General features: G+C 49.5%; 1 protein-coding gene across 1 annotated transcript in view; it reads right to left on the bottom strand.

Moving 5' to 3' along the window:
• The window catches only part of KIAA0040 (KIAA0040 ortholog), a 32,610-nt gene extending 14,015 nt beyond the window's left edge, over window positions 1-18,595 (bottom strand). Inside the window, exon 1 of the mRNA XM_011235849.3 lies at window positions 18,151-18,595. The gene's annotated coding sequence lies outside the window, so the exon portion shown is untranslated. The remainder of the gene's footprint in view (window positions 1-18,150) is intronic.
• Between the last annotated feature and the right edge of the window lie 2,161 nt (window positions 18,596-20,756).

The raw sequence follows: 20,756 nt of genomic DNA on the forward strand, positions 1-20,756 counted from the left end.
TGTATAGGCCATTCTCCCCACACAAGCCAGGCCATGTCGCCCCCTGCCCCCACACCTCCACTCACCACCACGCCCCCCATGGCTTCGCAAGGCCTGTAGAGTGAAGTCCCACAAGTGCCTCCTTCGAATGGCCCTGCCTCTTCTAATCTCATCTTGTACCCCCTTCTAACTCACTGTGTCCTAGACACACCTGACTTTAGGACTGTCCACCCCCTTGGGACCTTGTTTGTCCCTTTGGTACATTTATTCTCAGATCTTGGTGTCACTGACCACTTCATAACAGTCAGGGCTCAGCTCAAATGCATTTCCACTCAAATGGAACCTCACCAAGGGGCATTTTTAACTAAGAAGCCCAACCCCCAGTCAACTTCTCTCACATCATCCTGTCTTACCACCTTTGTGAGTGTTTTCCACCCTTAAATTTCCCATTTGAATATAATGCTCTGGTCACTTTCATGTATACATGTATTGACTGCTTTCCTGCACTGGAGCTGAGCTCAATGAGAACACAGCCCTGGTCTGTCTCATTCCGTTTGGATGCCAGGAGTCCGGCATGTAGCTGGATGAATGAAGTCATGCCAGCTAACCCAAGGGTCCCGAAGGAAAAGAGATCTCGAAAAAATGTTGATCAGTCAGCCCAGGTCATTAGGGAGAGAGAGCTGGGGCAACGAGGAGCACGGAAATGTGACCAACAGTCACATCTGTGGCCAGACTTTGATGACAATGACCCACCATTTAGCCCGCGGTCCAGCCACATCCTCCAGCCAACTCACTCATTTCAGGAGGAGATAATGATCAAGAAAATTCTATATCATTGAAAGCAGTAGGGAGTGGGGGTGTGCCTTATCAGCTCCTACATTATCACCTACCTTCCTTTTGCTCAGTTACAAAGAGCTCATTGTAGCTGGGACTTTCTGATAACAAGGGATCTTTCCCTAATTACTATATGCTCTATTTCAGGTTCAGCAGAAAAGAAAATTAAAAAGCTCCATTTCACTCCAGGTTCAAGTGAGTCAATCTTTCAATCAATCAAGTATTAATTAAGCTATGCCAGGTAGAAGACATCCTTGCTCTACTCAAAGATGATCCCAGGGAAATAATTAGAACATAATTTGAGAACAATGAAAAGAGTTTAAAAAGGTTTTCGTTTGGGCTTTCTCTGGCTTTCTGTGATGGAACGCCTGGAATTGGTAGCCCCTTTATTCCCCTTTGCTCTTTCTCTTCCCTCTTTCCTTCTTTTTCTTTCTTCTCATCCTTAATTACCCTGTCTCCAAAGGGTCCGAGCTGTACACTCATAATTAGTCTTTTTCAGTCACGCCTTAGGATTAGACATCCTGTCTCTCTGATTCTCTGAAAATGCCAACAGTGCTGAATGTGATTGAATATCATATCTGCAGCCTGTTGGCAGGTGAACAAATTCCTTGTATTTACATCCTTGAGATCATAAGGACATTTTCTGATTTTCCTACCCCTAAACTGGAAACCGACCACTGAAGAATTTGCCTCCTCTGCTCACACTGCTAGAGAGTCTGGGCAGCATTCACTTAAGCATTTTGAGTTTAGAATTTTTCTTCCGTCCACAGAGATATTAGCACATTTCTCACAGGGGTAGACCTTTTTATCCACTGTGCCTCATCATCTTCTCAACAGTAGCCCGGCGCCTGGTCAAAAGTGGGTCAGCAAGAAGTACTTGTGGGGTGGATGAATGAGTGAATGAATGAATGAATGCGTTGCTGGGAGTAATAATGAGCCCAAGCATGTAGCCTAAGCGCATTTCACAAGCGGGTACCTTAAGGATTTTATGTGAGAGAGAGAGAGAGAGCATGAGGCAGGGGAAGGGCAGAGGGAGAGGGAGAAGCAGACTTCCCGATGAGCAGGGAGCCCGATGTAGGACTCGATCCCAGGACATTGAGATCATGACCTGAGCCGAAGGCCGATGCTAAATCGACTGAACCACTCAGGCACCCCTGTTCTAATCAGAGTTTGATCAGTTTTTCCCTGAACTGTTTTAAGAAGCGAGCCAATTCCTAAGGAATCAGGGCAGACACTTTTGCCTTCCTCCTGCTTTCTTGCTAACTTCTGTTCTTTTCCAGCTGCATCTCCCTCTTTCAGCCCTTCTGACCTCCAGGATCTAGTTTCTCGGGGGTGCCTTGTTTTGCCCGCTACGATCAACTTTCTCCTCTCCGTTCAGCTAGAATGCTCACTTGTTTTCTTTGACTGGCCTCTTTTGACATAGATACTTCAGGAGGCCAAAGCCTCAAGACAGAGGGTTGGCAAAATGTCTTACCACCTTTCACAGACACAACGAATAATCTGCCGAATCGAAAGTCACCATTTGTTGCATTCTAAGTGCCCACAACTCTGCGTGTGCAGTCAAGGCTTCACAGACGTGGCCTCGTTCAACAGCTCGGGAGGTGGGTCTTTTTATCCCCATGACACAGAGGAGGAAACTGAGTCTATTGGAGATCAAGTAAATTGCCCAAGGCTGAAGAGCTAGTAAAGTCAGAAGAGGTTTGACTCTGGTCTGATCTGAGTTCGAGGATCCTGCAGTGACCACTATGCTCGCTGCATGGCCGCCATTCCCAGGAAGCGGACGACTCCATCTCTGGGCCTCCTCTTCTCAGACAACGTGGGGTGTTGGCCACGTCAGTCACGCATCAAACCCTGAAAGCCTGCCAGGTGTGCCACACCCTAGGGATACACTCTTGACTGATGAAGGTGTGTTCTGTGACCTCAAGGAGCTCGCGTTTTAATAGGACCAAAAACGTAAGAAGAGAAATACAATATCGCATATGACAGCAGGTACCGGGGACCCAAAGGCATAAAATCCCTGTGAGTGCCCACTGGCAGTCCAAGAGTTGTATCCAACCCATAGGTACTTTTATTTTATTTTATTTTATTTTATTTTATTTTATTTTATTTTACTACTTTATTTTCTCCCCCCTCTAACTTCATGTAAAATTATCGATTTTTAGCTAGCCCCCCGAATTGGCCACCAACATAACCTCCTACCTAGCCACGGTCTGCTGGGGCTTTAGAAGGGCCTGTGTTCCCTCCTTAACCCTCACCCCACACCCTGTTCCCACCCTGCCAGCCCTACCTCATCCCACCCTGACAGTCTTGTCCCCTACCTTGTACCTGGAGACATTGAAAGACTGCAGCCCCTGGATTACAAACACCATGGGGAGTAAGGGACTCTATTGCCTGTTCTTTGGGCTGTAATGTATGTGGGGGAGAGCAAGGCAGGGGCTTGAAAACGAGAAATGAGGACAAAAAGCAAAAGGCAAGCCAGTACTCTCCAGCCGTAACCTCCAGTTTGATTGATCTTGGTCTTTGGCTCATCAGACAAATAAGGATGAGTGATGTCTGCAGGAGGAACGAATGCGGATCAAAATGTCCCGAGCACAATACAGAAGGCTGGCAGAGGGGTGCAGCGGAGGGAACAAAAAGCTCGGAGTCAGAGGATCCAGTTCCAGTCCCGGTTCGATTGTCCTCCAACCTTTTGACCTTGGGCAAACCAGGCAAGCTTTCTGAGCCCTCTCCTCGTCTGAGAAACGAGGCCATTCGCTGTCCCAGATAGCTCTCAAGATTGTTGTGAAGAACAGCAAGACGCGAAAGATCACCGAGAAGGGAAAATTGCAATCGAAATGCAAGGTAGTGGTGTTAGAGGATTATGCTGGAAAGCTGAATTAAAGCTAAAATTAGAACCCCAAGCTTCTCCTACGGATGCGGCCCTCCACCCTCCGAAGCCCTGCCCCCCACCCTGTCGTCTATGAATCACAGTCATTACGAGCTATGTTTCCAGTTTGGAGAATTTCCGGGCACACACGCTGACACCACTCACATTCGTGTTTGCTGCCGGTATATATCTGATCTGACCACATCCTGGTATTAGTGCTAATAAAACTCGTAGTCATGGTTACTGTGAATTACCTGGCTTACAACAGCTCTCATTTTCACTTTTCAAAACTATTTGGTAAAACATTTTGGAGCCAATTTTTGTGGGTGTGGTGAAGCGCCTAGGAACTGTTTTACTTTTGGGAAGTGTGAGCTTGGGGTCTGAGGTCATCTTTAAGTTAGGAGCCGTTGGGGAGGGGCGGTGCCTTCTCTGTTCCCCAAATAAAGGGAGCACTCTGTGGCTGACCCCGGCGACAGACACTTAAGTCCTCACACGTCATCTCCTCTTGGAGGGAAAGGGTGTTTTTTTGGAAAAGCAAGAAGACAGTCAAGCACTTGTGTGACTCGGGGTATCCCACACAGGTGGTCATTAAAAAAGTTGTGTAATTCTCTTTAATATTAGAGAACTTCGAGTTCTCACTCTTCGCAGCCATGCCTGAATGACTGACTGATTTATTTTTCTCAGTGGTGGTGGAAGAGAAGTTTATAGGCTGCAATAGTTGAAAACTAATGGGGTGGCAAAAATATACAATTATGCAACTCAAAAGCAATACAGATATGATTTTCTTTTCTTTCCCATTTCCTCCTTTCTTTTAATGTTCACAAAAGTTCAGGGCAATTACGAGCGAAAAGCTACCTTACCATAATATGAAGGCCGAAAACATAAAGGCCGAACCATAGAGGGAGTAAGCAGAAATACTCTCATTCCAATCATAACTCACCCCTGTGGAATGCACGGTGTGGAATATTTCAGACTCTCCAGGCTTTGGGCCACAGGCTCCGGCCCAGAGGGCAGGGTGTGCAGAGCAGTTCATGCTCCTGGACCATGGACCCTCACTTTCTATCTGCATGGGTTTTCATCTGCATCCCTAATGTCATATGGAGAGTTTTGTGGGGGTGTTTTTATTTTGTTTTGTTTTGTTTTTACCAGTTTTGATAAATAATAGTCGGTGAATGCGGAGGACATATGAGTCTGCGAACAGCACCCTCTTACCCTGATACAGATGACATGTCTCAGTCTCATCAAACGTGGCTTAGATGCCTTCGTGCAGATAGATTGTTATTCCTAAACTCCTGTTATAGAGAAATTCCGGAACTGACAGTGGCTTCACCCCACCCCTAATTCTTTCCGTTTGCCCGCCCTCGTCCCCAGATGTCTTCCTCGTGGCCCCTGGAATGCCCTTCCCAAAGGAGGCTCCAGGTACTGCCAGTGATTTGGGAGTAAGGGTGCAAGAAACTGCTTAGGCTTAGGCTGGGGACTGTCTGGGGGGCAGGGGGCTGTAGAAACTACTATACATACACACATGCATACACACCTTTCCCTCAACTCCCCTCCTCACTCCTCCCCACCCACCACCTCTGCTCCAGCCTCGCCTGGAGACCTCAGAGCTTTATGGGGCTCTAGAAAGCACATGGGGCATCTGGGAGTGGAGGGGTGCTGGGCGAGGCCGTGGAGTTCAGACATTGTCTCTGAGCTCTCCACCGGTGGCCCCGGGGCTGGCTACTTACAGGTTCCGCACCAGCTTTTAGGCTTTATCTCCCATAAGCAGCCCAGAATACATTTTTTTTTTTTCAACTCAGACCAAGTCAGTATCGGGTCTTGAAGAAGTAGGACATTGTGTGGAAGCACTTTGATGGAGCAAAGGGTCTGAAGGTGTGGCCTTGCCTCTGCTGGTAAGAAGAGGGAGGCCCAGGGATGGGAGGGGGCTTAGAGCAGCCAGAGGGAGGCAGATGTCCTTGTAGGGTCCTCATAGGGGCGGCAGTTCTGCTCTTCAAGGGAGAGCCTGTGGGGCTCCAGTTCTGGCTTTGACTTTTGTCTGGTTTTATTTGTTTATGCTCCTGCAGATTTTCATAGGAGCTGAATTCTTGGCCGAAAGACAGACTGAGAGCCGTGAGTGAGGGGAAGCTCATAGACTAGGAGGAGAAGTCAGCTCAAATTCTCACTTGTGACTTAGTGTGCACCCTTGGGAAGAGCATTCAGTCGTTTTGGGCCTCAGTTTCTCCATCTCTAAAATGGGGGAAAATCTGGACAAATGCTCAAAAAGTGATAATTCATGTTGCCTCGTGGGAAGGACACTGCAGACAGGGCTAGGACAGGGCCTTTTCTCTCATTCCTTTGGTACTGCTCTGAAGGCTGGATCACATGAACAGACCTTCCGAAGGAAACAACTAGTAGTGACTACCTGCCTCACAGGGCCCTTAGGTCAAAACAGACAATGCATGTGAGCTCGCTCCTAGGCTGTTAGGAACTGTACAGATATGTAGAGTCATAATCTGTATCATTCCAGGCAGATGTGGGGACGTAGCAAAAAACGCCATGCCTTAGTTCTGCCAGGTAGTCAAAGTGGCCTAGAATTCTTGGGGGATGGGCTCCCATGCTGGGAGGTCTTCCTGCCTCCACCCCACCCTGGATGGATGCACCCCACCCCCACCCACCCCCACCCAGGCAGCTCTTTCACCTGGCTGTGCGGTGTGGGCAACCCAGATCCCCTTCTCGCCCAGATGACCCCTGGTGTTCAAGGGCTAGCCGAGCATGTCCGCCCTGCTGAGCAAGTTCCGACAAGCACATTCCATCCTTGCCAGGAGGCCTTGTGGCCCAAGCAGCCTGGTGGGAGCTGGGGGAGTGGTACCTGCATCTGTGACTGCCCTTCAAGTGACCCCGGGTTGGGGGTGGGGAGGTTGGTATGGAATTTGCGCGAGTCTCCCTTGGGTTGTTTATGGGGTCGCTGTACTGAAAGCAATGCTGCAGGCATATTGTTCTTTGTAAAAGCCGACAGAATTTACAGCAACTCTTTCCATCAATAAAGTCTGCCATTTCAATTACTTTTCCTGAAGTTGCATATGGATTTCATTTCCAGAAATGTTAGTTAAGTAACTACTATGGGATCGACTTGGTGCTTGGGAGTGCAGAGGTGTATGGACGTTCCTACCCTGGAGAGGTCAGGGAACAGAGTCCGTGCGAGGCCCTGCCCCCCACGACCGCGGGCCCCTCCCTTCGCAGCTGGGAAGGTAACGAGATCACACTGACTTCATCACCCCGCAGCCTCGCTGTGAAAGTCAAACAGTAATACGCATAGGAGTTCTTTATAAACTGAAAATGCTCTTCCAAGTGTAATTTTCAAAAATAATAAAGGCAGTTAGAGGCTAAAGTAAATATCAGAAAATGCCAACGTGCACACACCACTAGGAGGGAGTTGGATCAATGGTGGCTTGGGTCTGAAGGGGGGGCCCCCTACACCCCGGAGTGGGAGGCTCTTGCTCTGGTGAGATGGCCTCGTCACAGGGAGGGTCTCTATATTCTTAAATGTGGTACTAATCCCAATTTCAAATTCGGGATCACGGGTAAACAAAGCCAGTTGCAGTTGGCACAAGTTCAAAGGGATCTCTCTCTCCACACACACACACACACACACACACACACACACACACACACTCACTCAGTAGTTAGCCCACCCATGTAGCAATACTGCTAATGTTTAGCACAAGGCCTGTGGAAACCAAATGAGATATTTGCCCAAGAGGGGCAAAACCTACATCAGAGGCTGCGAGCGGGAAGCCCATGAGGTAGGTGTGCCCAGCGACCAGAGGCCAGACTGTGTTTGATCTGTGGCTTTCTAATACCACAGCACATCCTCCCCATACCCCCACCCCACCTGTGTTTCTCTTTTAGGGGTGGGGGTTGAAGCCTGCCCTCTCCTCCATTCACTGGCTCCCTGACGGCAGAGAGTTCTGTTTCCTCAACAGTAAAATGAGGGTAAGAAGAGACTTGGCATCACAGGGCTGCTGTGGAAATCAGATGAGCTGAATAATCTGTATAATGTGGCAAAACCGTGCCTGGCACAGAGTAGATGTTCAATAAATGTTAGCTTTGTCCACCAGCCCCCGGGGCATCCGGGCTTGCGAGCCCTGCAACAATTAGACGGTGGGAGCTCAAGGGTGCGAAGGGACCCAGAGGCGACATGCTTAACGTGGAAAGGCGCCTCTTGTTACTTCCANCAATAAATGTTAGCTTTGTCCACCAGCCCCCGGGGCATCCGGGCTTGCGAGCCCTGCAACAATTAGACGGTGAGGAGCTCAAGGGTGCGAAGGGACCCAGAGGCGACATGCTTAACGTGGAAAGGCGCCTCTTGTTACTTCCGGCAGAGCCAGGGAGGAATGCTCTGGCCTGTGGAACCCTAGCGAAGACGGGCCTGTGTGCAGCCCCTAGCGGCTGGGGTGAGAGGAGGAGGATTTGGTGGCCTGGGGGCTTTCTCTGGAATTGTGGTTTATAGAGAGATCACCATGGTTGGAAATTTCGTCCGCACTCTCCTGCCTCCCCTCCTTGATGAGAGAGAGGTTACCTGTGCCTACAGTTCCACTTGACTGCAAGCTGCTGGAGAGCTTCTCCTCCGGGAATCCCCCTTGCTTCGTGCTGGCACACAGTAGGTGCTCAACCCCGAGCCTGCCTCTCTTACATGCACTTTGTAGAGGCCTCTGCTGGGCCAGGTCACGGGTGGTATAACGGGTCGGGCTGCAGCAGGGGGAGGGTCTAGGACTGGGGCCTGTGCAGAACAAGGAGGTCTTGCAATGGGTCGTGTTTTCACACTTGGGGAGTGAAGCAGCAGTTTCTAGCTCAGGCAAGTCGGTCAGAGCCTGGAGAGCCGGCCGACCAGGGATGAAGTGGGTGTCAGAGATGTGGGGAGCGGCACAGTCCGCAGCCTGGGTGGTGGCCCATGCGAGCAGAGATCCCGGGACAGACTCTCATCCCAGGGAAGACGCTGCGGCTCATAGCCATGCGTGAGAGGGGCGGTATTTGCTCCCAGGTGCTTACAGCCTCCAGGCGGAAGGTGAAATCTGTGCCTGCCTGCTGTTTGGTTTGGTTTTTTAAATTCCCCGTAGCTTCAAGCACCCCGTCAAACACACAAGAAGTTTTTAAGAAATGCGCATGAAAATGCAGCCCAGAGTCACATTGCGCAGCTTCTGCCTTCTAGGGCGAGGTCTCCAGGCCTCCTAAGAATTTTTACAATTCTCCTTTTGCAAACAGGAGCCGGAGGTGGCTGACCGAAGGCAAGCGACGGCAGCCAGATTGCACGGATGGTCCCTGGTGCCGCGGAGCAGGAATTACCAGCCGGGGAGACAGACCTTCCCACGAAGCTACTGTGTCCCGTCCGTGCCTGCCGGCTGCGTGAACGGCCTCAGACACAGCGCAGCCCTGAGCGAGGAGGCACTGGAGCAGCAGGGCAATCTCGAGATGGACGCAGAGGTTACGGCTTTAGAAAGTGGTTTACCAGGTCACTTCATTTCTTCCTTACACTCCCATGTGACCCTAGGGCCTCCTGACCGGGGCACGCCCAGATCTCCGCCTAAAGGCCTTTGCATGACCTCCTGCCCCTCTCCCCCGCCTTCTTGCCCTTCTTCTCTTGTCTTCTCATGGACATGGAGCCTGTGCAGATGCAGAGAGAACCACAAAGGCCATCCTAGGCCCTTCCTCATCTTCTTCCCCTGATCCCTGGGCCATCTTTGAATTGAGAAAGCCTACGAGTTGGAACGTAGCCCGAGGCATTGGAGTCATGTAACAGTGTGGCAGGGGCTGGAAGTTCTTCCTGTCGAAGCACGCGTGTCTATTCACCTGTTTTAATGAGCAGCTACCAGGTGCCAGGCCCTGCACTCGGGGAATATAATCATGAAGTCATGCTGCCAATGGGTGACGGGGGACAGCCAGATCTTACCAACAGTCAGAGAAGTTTACACATGAAGTCGTACACTTGGATTTGATCTCCTCTGGGAAGCCTGTCCCCCGGAGCTGGGCTAAGTGGTCTTCCTCTGGTCCTGGGGTCCCTGTTGTGACCCCTCTCATAGTATCAATTACACTGTGTTATAATTGCCTCTTTAACCACCTACCAAAATAGACTGTGAGCTCCTGATTCACTATTGGCAGGGAAACTGCAGAGTTTCTGTGTGGGAGAGGCTAATGAGTAACACTCTGGAGCCAGGGGAAGAGCACTTAGCTCTTGGGAGAGAGCTCAGTGTTCTCATCTGTAAAGTAGGCCTAACAGTTGAGCTGTCCTGACCACTAAGTGCGAGGAGGTAGGCGCAGTGCTCCACGCCGCGCCCAGCGTAATGTAGACTGTTCTCCAGAGATGGTGCTGTTGTTAACTGTTCCTTCCTCCTCGGTTATGCCAAGATGAGTTCAGAGTTTATCCAAATATTTTCCTTCTCAAGCATCCAAATAACTTCATCTCCAGGACAACAAGGAGCAGGATTTGCTAACCCTCATTGAAGCATAAGATCAAAGGCCACAAGTCAAGAGACTAGGGATGGGTAAGTATGCTTACTTAATATGCGTATTCCCATCAAGAAAGGATGTTGATAAAAACGTGGGAAAAAGGAAACACAGTTTGGCAGTTCCTCAAAATGTCAAACATAAAATAACCATATGCCCAGCAATTCCACTGCTGGGTATGGACCCCAAACAACTGAAAACAGGTGCTCAAACCCATCCTTGATCATGCTTGTTCACAACAGCCAAAAGACAGAAACAACCCGAATGTCTCTCAACAAATGAATAAACAAACAGATGTTGACACACAATGGAATAGTACTCAGCCACGAAAAAGCACGGAGCACCAGCACAGGCTACAATGTGGATGGATGTGGAAAACATGTTAATTGAAAGAAGCTAGACACAGAAGGCCACATCCTGTAGGATTTCATTTATATGCGATATCTTGAATCGCTCTATCTATAGAGATAGGATACAGATTAGTGGTTGCCAGGGGCTGGGAAGACGGAGCATTAGGGAGTAACTGCTTAGTGGGAACTGGGGCTGATTTTGGAATGATGGAAATATTCTGGAACTAGACAGAAGTGGTGGTCACACAACATCACGAATGTCCTAAGTGCTGCTGAATTGTTCACTTTAAAATGGTTAGGATTGGGGCATCTGCGTGGCTCAGCAGGTTAAGCGTCTGACTCTTGATTTCTGCTCAGGTCGTGATCTCGGGGTCTTGAGATGGAGCCGGGCGTTGGGCTCCGTGCTCAGTGTGGAGTCTGCTTAAGATTCTCCCTGTCCCTCTCCTGCTGCCCCTCACCCCATTTGCATGCACTCTCTCTTTCTCTCTCAAAAAAAGTTAAATTTATGTAATCTGAACTTCACCTTCCAAAAAAAAGTGGGAAGAGATAATGCAAAATTTCTCAAAAGCTAAAAGATGGTAAATGGGAAAAAATGGTGTAGTTTCTATCAGTAATTAAGAAGTGTAAAATGGCATTGGTTGTTCCTCTTAGTGCGTATTTATTCATTCATTGCAATACCGAATGTTGAATAACCATATATTTCAATGGTTTAAGTATTTGTTATTGAAGGATTAATATTTTTTAAACCACTGAAAACTGAATCCTGGAAAATGTCAGTCAGGACGTCAGACCTCCTTCCCCATGTGGCACGTGCTCTGTGACTGTGTGTCCCGTTCCCTTACCCCAGACAGGGCGGGGGAGATGTAGTTTCTCTGTCTGGAAGTGAAATGTTCTTTCCATGGCAGGCTGTGAAAATCCGTGCCATTCATCCATTGCAAACACGGGAAAAAGCAGCGTTTGCTCTGAGGGCTCAATAATATCCTTGCGCAAAGCTACCAACAGCATGGTGGTTGGAAATCACCAAGTATCCCACGGCACTCGGCACATCATTGCCTTCCTTCTGAATCAGAGAAGGCCAGGAACTGAGTTTCTCATTTGGAAAGCAGGAGAGCTCTGAGCAGGGCATGTCTGGATGGTGTGGTGTGCAAATGGGCTGCCCTCTCCCAGAGGCCGTCTCATTACGGCATAGAGTGGGTCCCCCAGGCAGGGAGCCTGGGGGTTTTACTCTAGACCACTGCCGTGCTGTGCTGGCCACTGCTACTCTGCAGGTGCTGGGCCCTGGGGTGGGGGGAGGGAAAGTTTCAGGTCGGGAGTGGAAGGTAGAGAGAGGGGGGAGGCTGTAAACCTCAGTCATTTACAAGAAACGGGCTTGACAGATGGGGTAAGTCTGCAGGGCTGGCCTTAAAAGTGGTGTGTTCCCTTTCAGCGTTGCCACTTCTCTGTCCCATAACGTTGAATAAACAATCATGATGCATGTGTTCATAAAGCAACCTGGCGGGGGGGGGGGCATGGCTGTCACATAGCATGCTTCAAATTCTTAGCACCACTGTTCAACAAATGGCTATTGAGAGCCTAGCATGCACACTAAAAATGTGAGGGAACCAACAAAGGTTGGCTGAACGTGTGTTCTCGCCCAGTCCCAAATCATCGGGAAAGTGACTCTGCCCTCTGTTAGTGCCTGGGGAATTTTAGGCCACTGTGCACAGAGGGGCCCGATGGAGCCTCCAGGCTATGGCAGGGGGCTTTATAGCAGAGGGGCTTCTGAAAGCCCATACTTGATCCCCCTGGTGTTACTGCAGAAGGTGCTAGAATTAGAAACTAAGGCCAGAAGGACAGAAACTCAGGATCTCACTCGGGTCGAGGAGAGAAAAGCAAGCTTCTGACTTGCACTGAAGCTTTCTCTTCTCTGCGTACGGCGGCCACGGTCACAGGTCATGCGGGCTAAGACACAGCCTGCCCCCTGTGTGTCATTCTGTGCCCAGAACACTACAGCTAATGGAATTTTGCAGTTTCCACTGCTTCTTCCACTGACCTTAACCCCCAGCCTCTGCACGCACCTCCACACCTGTATCCTGGGTTCTCGGGACAACTTGAAGGCTGAAAGTACTATAACACGCAACTATCCTTATTGCTGTTATATTTTTTTCCCTCTCTTCTGCCAATTTCTTTTACGACTTGCTTGGAAAACTAAAGAAGTTGCTGATGGGCTTTCCTTAAGCCTATCTAGCTTGATATCGGGAGTGTATCTGAGGAGAACAAAAGTCAACTGAAAAACATCCTGGGGGGATGAAATTGCAACAGTTAAGAGCAAAGGTAAGTCTGTGAGGGCTTACAAACAACCGCCTGCAATTTTGACCAAGAAATACAGCAATGATTAGGTTTTCTTTCATTTCTTAGCAACAAGCTCCAAGGAGCAGCTCGCTTGCAATCGTGAGAGCAAGTCTCTTGCCAGGAGCCGGGATTCGGTTCCGATACTGCCATGGCCCCTTGGGAATTGCCCTGAGAAAGAAATGTCGTGTTTGTGGGAGGTTCGTTTTGGAACTCAGCTGCGGGGAGGTCCGCTCACGTCCCCAGGTGGTGCTCTGCTCAGATGGCTCAGGCCAGTGCGGGCGGAGAAGTCAGAAACTGGAGCTGGTCTGTGGCCCTGGGGATCGCCCTTCAAAGAATTGGCTGTTAATTTTCCTCTTGTTGCATGGAGAGGGAAAAAGTCTAGCTGCCACTGTTTTCTCCCTCTTACAGTGCCTGTGTGAGTCTCCCAAGCTCCTGCTACTCACCTGGAGCCTTTCTCATGGACACTAAAGGGGTTTTGGTTAATTAAGGCACCCAGTGCTATCTCCCTTTTTGAGGGGTATTTGGGGATTTTAATTTTTTAAAGATTTTTTTTTTATTTATTTGAGAGAGAGAGAGAGAAGAGGGGCAGAGGAGGAGGGAGGGGGAGAGGGAAAGGGAGAGAATCTCAAGCAGACTCCATGCTGAGCACAGAGCCTGATGCTGGGCTTGATCTCACGACCCTGAGATCCTGACCTGAGCTGAAACCAAGAGTCGGATGCTTAACTGACTGAGCCACCCAGGTGCCCTGGTATTTGGGAATTTTTGAGAAGTTTAAGGACAGAAGTTGAGGAAACAGAAGGGATGGGTGTGGTATGGAGATTGCCTTTAAGAGGAGACCTGCCCCCTTCTCTGGAAGATCTGCTCCTGGTTTTCCCTGGAGGCCACTCGGGGAAGGCTCAGCCTTCAAGTGCTGTCTTTTCATTTCGCATCTCTGCCAGCGTCTGAGTGCCTGTGTGTGTCCTCGTGTCTGAGGTACAGACGGTGCAGGTGATAGAAACCCTAGAGGGTGTCTGCCATTTCTGAGCGGAGAGCGACAGAGCTTGGGTTCTGGTCCCTCCCTTCCTCAGCCGCTGAGCTGGGGACACACTTCACCTCTCTGAACACGAGTTCGCTCATCTGTGAAGTGAGGGGCGGGGCTGGCTCATTTCTAGGTGTTTTTCCACTTGAAGTCTTTGAGCCTGTGATTATTTCCTTTTGCTCACCAGCAGCCAGCCCTTATCAGAAGTCTGTTTAGTTGAAAGCTTGGGTGTCGGCATCAAATCTGAGCTTCGCGGGGGGTTGGACTATGTCAGGCTTCCTTGGTCCCGACAGAAGAAGGCCACAGATCCACTCAAGCCATCAACTGAGGCTCAGATTCAGGGCCAGTGCTGGCTTAACCAGCACCTTGGTGACCATCAGGAAAAAAGCATCCCCTCTGAGTGGACTCAGTGCAACTGGGGTTCGGTCCACGTCCTGACAAGTGGAATACTGGCTGCTTTCAGCCACGAGCTCCCAGGAGTCATTGTGCTTACAAGAGCTGCAAAAATATTAGCAGAGCATTCACTTCTTTGGGCTCTTACTACTGGAGGTAAGGAGTAAAAGAAGTGGCTAGAATAGATGCATGCCATTGATATGACGGAAGGAGACTTTTGAAATACAGCTAAAAAGCTGCAAGACCGGGCCTAAGATACTCCCCAGATCCTACACGCACACAGTGCATCTGAGTTGGTAGCTTCAAGAGGAAAGATTAGTAAGAATAATAAAACAACTTACATTTTTATAGAAAGTTGCAGTTTACATAGCACATTAAAAGTATCTTTTTCAATTTGGTTCTAACTATTGCCCCAGAGAGTAACAACTATACCCCCTTTATAAAGATTTTTATTTATTTATTTGAGAAAAAGAGATTGAAAGAGAGCACGAGCAGGGGGAGGGGCAGAGGGAGAAGCAGGCTCCCCGCTGAGCAGGGAGCCCAACGCAGGGCTCGATCTTAGGACTCCTGGGATCATGACCTGAGCCAAAGGCAGATGCTTAGCCAACTGAGTCATGCAGGCGCCTCCAAATATCCCCATTTTCACGTAAGGGAGATGAAGCTGAGAGATTCAAAGACTTGTCCAAGGTCAGCTAGTAAGTGGTCAAGGCAAAAATTGAAGCCATGTATGTCTAGTTCCAAGTTCAAGGTTTTTTCCTTCCATACTGGGTCACATAATTTCCTGATCTGGGCCATGGTAGCCAGACCTAAAGTACTATTCTATCAGGGTTTTGAATTTGTCTGAGAAAGTCATTCTTCTTGTTCTAATGTTGGTAGGACTCACCCATACAGATACAATTACTAGACTTGGGGTATGAGTTCTGGAGAGGTCTTGGCAGCTCTTACAGTTGAACTAAAGTATGCGTTTCTCATACGGTGAAATGATTCCTGGGGATTCACCTGTTTGGTTAAATGCATCTGTACTGCCTGTGTACCATTAATGCAGGATACCCTCCAACATTTTAGGTATCACCCGCAAGGCACCCTGGGAAGGCCTTGGAAGTCTAGAGAGAGTCACTGGGGAGTCACCATGTGGCATAAAAATAATATCTCTAGGCAAGTCAGTATTGACCAAATCCAAGACTCTTCAGTGTTAACATGGTCTCATTGATAGTGTTATTAACAGGCTCCTTTATCCACCGTCAACATTGCTTTTATGCACATCATTTTGGAGAGTTAAATTGGAGCCCCCTCCATCTGTCCCTGAACTCCAGACCTGAATACCCACCACCTACCATGTGTCTCCGCCTGGGCATCTCCTGGGCACATCTAACCTAAATGTGTGTAACGTGTTAATCGACGCCACTGCCCGCAATCCACTTCCCACGCCCACTGGTCCCTTAGTTCATACGATTTCCATTCTGGACATCGCAGTGCATCATCCCCCATCCCCAGCGCCGCACCTTATAATCATCCTCTGTTCCGTTTACTCCTCCCCTAGAGCATTCACTTGGTCGGGAGACGGACTTTGACTCTACTTCCTAAATACCACTAACATCCATTCCCTTTCCTTCGTTTCCACTGTCATGATCTTAGTGGAGGTCCTCCTTATCTCTGCTTCCCATCTCTCGGAGCCAGTTGCCATCTGGCCACTAATTCTCACTCCAAACACAAATCTGACCACACCCTTTTCCTGCTTAACCACCAAAAATGATTTCCTTAGTAGAGTACTGTTACCCCCATTACTTGCAGTTCTCCCATCGTGCCCTTGACTTTGCATATACTCTTTCCTCTGCCTGAAATGCCCTTTCCCTAATTATTTCCTAATCATTTCCAACACCTTTCTCATCCATCATTCCTGCAGTGTTGACTTCCAGATAATTCCTGGGGGAGTTTATCACTCCCTCCTTTGGGTCATTTCAGTGCCCCATTGCTATTGCAACTATAATGTGTATTCTTCTTCTTTTTTTTTAAAGATTTATTTCTTTATTTGAGAGAGAGAGAATGTGTGCATGGGGGAAGGGGCAGAGGGAGAGAGAGAACCCTGAAGCAGACTCCCGGCTGAGCACGGAGCCCATTGCGGGGCTCAATCCCAGGACCCTGAGATCATGACCTGAGCCAAAATCAGGAGCCGGCCATTTTACCTGACTGAACCACCCAGGCGCCTCAAGTATAATGTGTATTATTCTGAACTATAGTTTGTTTCTGTATCTTGTGTCATTTATCAGATTGTGGGGCCTCAAAAGCAGAAACGATCTCATTATCTTTGGATTCCAAGGACCTGGCATGCTGCCTGGCACACAGTAGGTATAGTAACTATTGTATGAATGGATGAAGTCAGTAACTTAGCTTGGTGAGTGTTTATTATTCTCTTGAGTTTAGTATTCAGAGAAAAGGGCAGAAGTCATTCTCTCTTTATTCTACAGGCTAAATATTGACAAAGTATGGAGGCGGGAGAAACATTTGTTTTGTCCTGTATTTCTTTCCTAGATTGTATCTTGGGTGGGAATGGGGAGGCAGAATTTCAGAGGAAATGAAGGACTCAATCAAATTTCCCTGTACAGCTGCCTTGCTAGCCCGGCACTGGGCAAAGGGAAGGTACATCAGAGTGGGAAGTTGATGGTAAGACTCTTGCTAAGTTCTTTGGAACTTGACAAATGACACATCGATGGTACTTTTCAGACCTGTTCCTTATAACTCAAGGCTCTCCCATTATTCATCCAGACTTCAAATTAAAATCTTAAAATTAATTAAAATTCCTTAAAATTAGCTTCAGATTCTTACAAACTTTAGCTGAGTGAATGAAATGCACCTACTTTGAAAGAAGGTGCTTCTGAGGAAGGAGTGGTCTTCTCAAGCCCACTATCCCTCCTCTTCCTCATTGAACAGAATCCCTGGAACAGTCCTGCAAGGTAGCTAGCACGCCGGCTGACAGCAGTCTCGGTAAAATTAGGGCAGCGCTCCTCTGGGTTGGTTTCCCTTTCGGTTAGGGAGGACATGTGTTCCTACAAGCTAACGCGTATAGTTTAACTCAATTATTACACAATGTATTCTGGGAAGCTCTTAGAAATACTAGAGAAAAAGGTCTTTTTGTGTCCTCTACTCTACCTTCGTGGGTGAGCTGGGTGGGGGGGGGCTGGGAGTGAGCCCATTTAGAGACCAAAAAAAAATTAGGAAGCAATCTGTGTCACGGTAAATCCCCTGGAGGCTCAGAGGCCAGCAGACAGGTTCCCATTCCACCCCTGGCTCCGGGCCATATTTTCGTTTCGGCTGGTTTCTTAGCCCTGTTGAAAATTTAGCTTCACTTAGAGAAATTTAGAAACATCTACAACTGAGATGCTTTTTAGTAGGTCTGGGGCCTTGACTTTTTCAGTAGCAAACAGAATGTCCCGCTGTCCCAAAGCTCCTACCGGGCAGCACTGTCAACTGGACTAAGAGAACTCCACCCCCACCCTCCCACCCCCAACCCATGTGGACTCAGCCCAGAAGCAGATGTCAGCCTGCTGAGAATCCTCGCAAAGAAGGGAAACAAACTAGAACCAGAGTCCTGAAGGGCCAAGACGCTATTTAGAAACCATCCTTAAATCTCACTTATCTCTGGGACTGGTTAATCCTTACAAAGAACGAAAAGTGAGCTCGGAAGTTCCCTTCCAAACAGAGGGCAACTTCACACACACACACACACACACACCCCTTAAAATGTATTAAAACACACACACACACACACACAGCTTAAGATATATTAACACACACGGCTTCAAGTGTAGTAAAACATACACACGCAGCTTAATAAGTATTCACACACACACACACACACACACACACACACACACACACACACACAGAGTCTTGAGACTCACCTTTGGGTGCACCGGAGGGCTTCCTGCAGGCGCGGTGGCGCAGGGGTCCCCCGCGCGCTCGAGGCCCGTCTGACAGCGGCGGGACCCGGGAGAGGTCCAGGTCCCGGTGCGGAAGCCCGCTCCCCGCGCGGAGCCCGGTGCCGAGTGGAGGGGTCAGCGGGAGCCGGGCGCCGCGCGTACCTGCCGCTCGCCCGGAGGAAGGCACCGTCTGCGCTCTCTGCCCTCCCGCGGGCCGACGGCTCGCATTTTTGAGGTTTCACTCCAACTCCGTCCTGCCCCTGATGTCAGAGACACAACTTCCTGAATCAGACTCGCCCTCTCTCCCGCCGCCTGGGCTCGGCCCCAGCTCCCCTCCCGGGCCCACAGACCGCCGGTGCCCTTGGACTCGGCGCCCCCGCCCCGACGCGCCCTCCTCCGGGTCTCTCGCCGCCCTCCGCCCCCGTCCCCGCCCCGCCGTGGCGGGCCGGTGCCCCAGCAGCGCCGGAACACGCCTCCTCTCCTTAGGGACCCGCGCTGTCCCCGCCCGCCCCGCCCGGCCCCGGTCAATTTCACAGACGCACCAAGTTCCCGGGGACCTGAGACGATTCCGGGGAAACTGGGTTTAGGTGAAGGCAGCCCGGGGTTGCCTAAGAGAGCAGCCTTCCTGCCAGGGGAAGTAGAAGGCATCTGGGAGGGAGGCCATGGGACAGACTGGGTGAAGGCTCCGGAGCCTTATCTGGACGAACAAAACAACCAGCTGCCCTAGTCAACCTCGGGATGCCTGGGGGTGGGGGGAGGGGTGGAGGGTGTGTGTACACGGAGTCTTGGCGCCGCTCCCTGAAGGCTGTAAGGAAAACCCTGCCCCATCTTGAGCTGTCAGAGCAGAGATGAAGGGGAAACTGGCTGCAGAAACTTCTCAGAGGTTCTTCCCTGTCATCCTCAGTTACCCTCCATTCACTTTTTACTCTGATTTCTGGGGTCCAGTTTGGAGCGCCTTAGAAAATGAAAGGGCCTGTGTCAGTGTGGGGTGTAGGACCCCGGACAGGAAGCTTCTGCTCACCCATGGCAAGGAGAGTTCATTGTCTCCAAGGTTACTGGGGGCAGGCCGGTGTGGGGGTGATACCAGGACCTGGCCCTGGATGGGCCTTCTCAGAGTCATCTGGGCAAGTCCTTTCATGACACAGACCTGGGGTGCTGCCCTCTTGACCGTATTTGCCAGGTGCTCAGGGACCAGGTGCCAGCTGCCAGGTGCTGAGCTGGGTCTTGCCCTCCTCTGCACGTGGGCATTAAAATGACTCTTGCAGTCAACTGTTTCGACTGAGGAACAAGAGACCCCTTTCTGTTAGTTCTGGAGAAACCAAATGGCTCTGAGTTGAAAGGCCAAAGAGAACACCACACCTTCAGTCAGAAATGCCAAGAATGATTAAGGAAAGAAAAAAAAAATGTTTTCTTCCAACAGAAGGAGATTAGATGAGACTCCTTTCCCAGAAATCCTGATGGAGTGAACTCAAGTCTAGATCTGAACAAGAAGGGGGAAAGCAGGTTCCAAAAGCAAGTGGGCTAACAAGTACTCCTGGCAGAAGTGGGAAGATTGGGCTTGCGAGGTTGCTTGGAAGTGTCCAGATTGAGGGGCTTCCCTCAGTTGATGGGTTTACCAAGCTGGCCAAAAGCTCCACCGGTAATCACACTTTGAGCCTGCAATTGTTAGAGTTGGTTCCTCTAACACTCCTGGAATTTAAAGGCAGGGTACAGAGTCTGAGGGCATTGAGGAAGCCAGGCGGGGGTGGTGGGGTGCTGGCCAAAGGATTGGGGAATGGATATTTCCTTCCATCTTAAGAAAGGACACGAGATACTGTGCCAGGTGCTTAACACATATCATTGAATCTTTCACAACGCATTTATGAGATGTAGTATTCTCCTTGTTTTATGAGGAAACAGGTTCAGAGAAGTGAAGCAACTTCCTCGGAGTTATAGAACTAATAGATTGTGGAGTCCGGATTTGAGTTCCAGTGTTTCTGAACCCCCAATCCGTCCTTTTACTACTATACCATCAAGTAGAGGAGGAAATCCACACTTGAACACAGGTAATGTTTGGGTCTGCAATGAATCCTACTGAGGGAAGGCTGCAGAAAATACTTTTCTGGAAATCTAGAGCAACATCACAGATTGGCTATGGCGTAAGTGGTGATTAGTTAGCGTTGCTTTTGAGAGGAAACAGGAAGAAACCAAACCAGAGAAATGGAGACAATTGGCTTGAGCTGAAGGCTTCATGGACATGGTTTTAAATGATAGAAAGAAAATCAGAGTCCTATCCATAAGGTGGCATCTCTATGATCTCTCGGTTAAGCAAGGAGAGCCAACAGCTTCTGGGGAGAGAAATCAGTGACTCATGGGTGAGTAAGATGGCAGATTGACTCATACTCGGTTGCTAAGGCTGCAGGGTCTGCCGAGGGGCTGACACTACTAGGCAGATGCAATTATGGTAGAAGAAAAGGAGTGGGCATCTGGCCAGATGTTCTCATTCTGGGTGGATGATGCATTCTTCACTAAAAAGCAGGTTAGAGCACCCACCTACTATTTTACTCTCTTGGCAGTTAAATCCTAACTTTGATGAACTCATAAATGGC

The sequence above is a fragment of the Ailuropoda melanoleuca genome, chromosome 8 (genome assembly GCF_002007445.2).
Source record: "Ailuropoda melanoleuca isolate Jingjing chromosome 8, ASM200744v2, whole genome shotgun sequence".
In the NCBI taxonomy this organism is placed as follows: domain Eukaryota; kingdom Metazoa; phylum Chordata; class Mammalia; order Carnivora; family Ursidae; genus Ailuropoda; species Ailuropoda melanoleuca.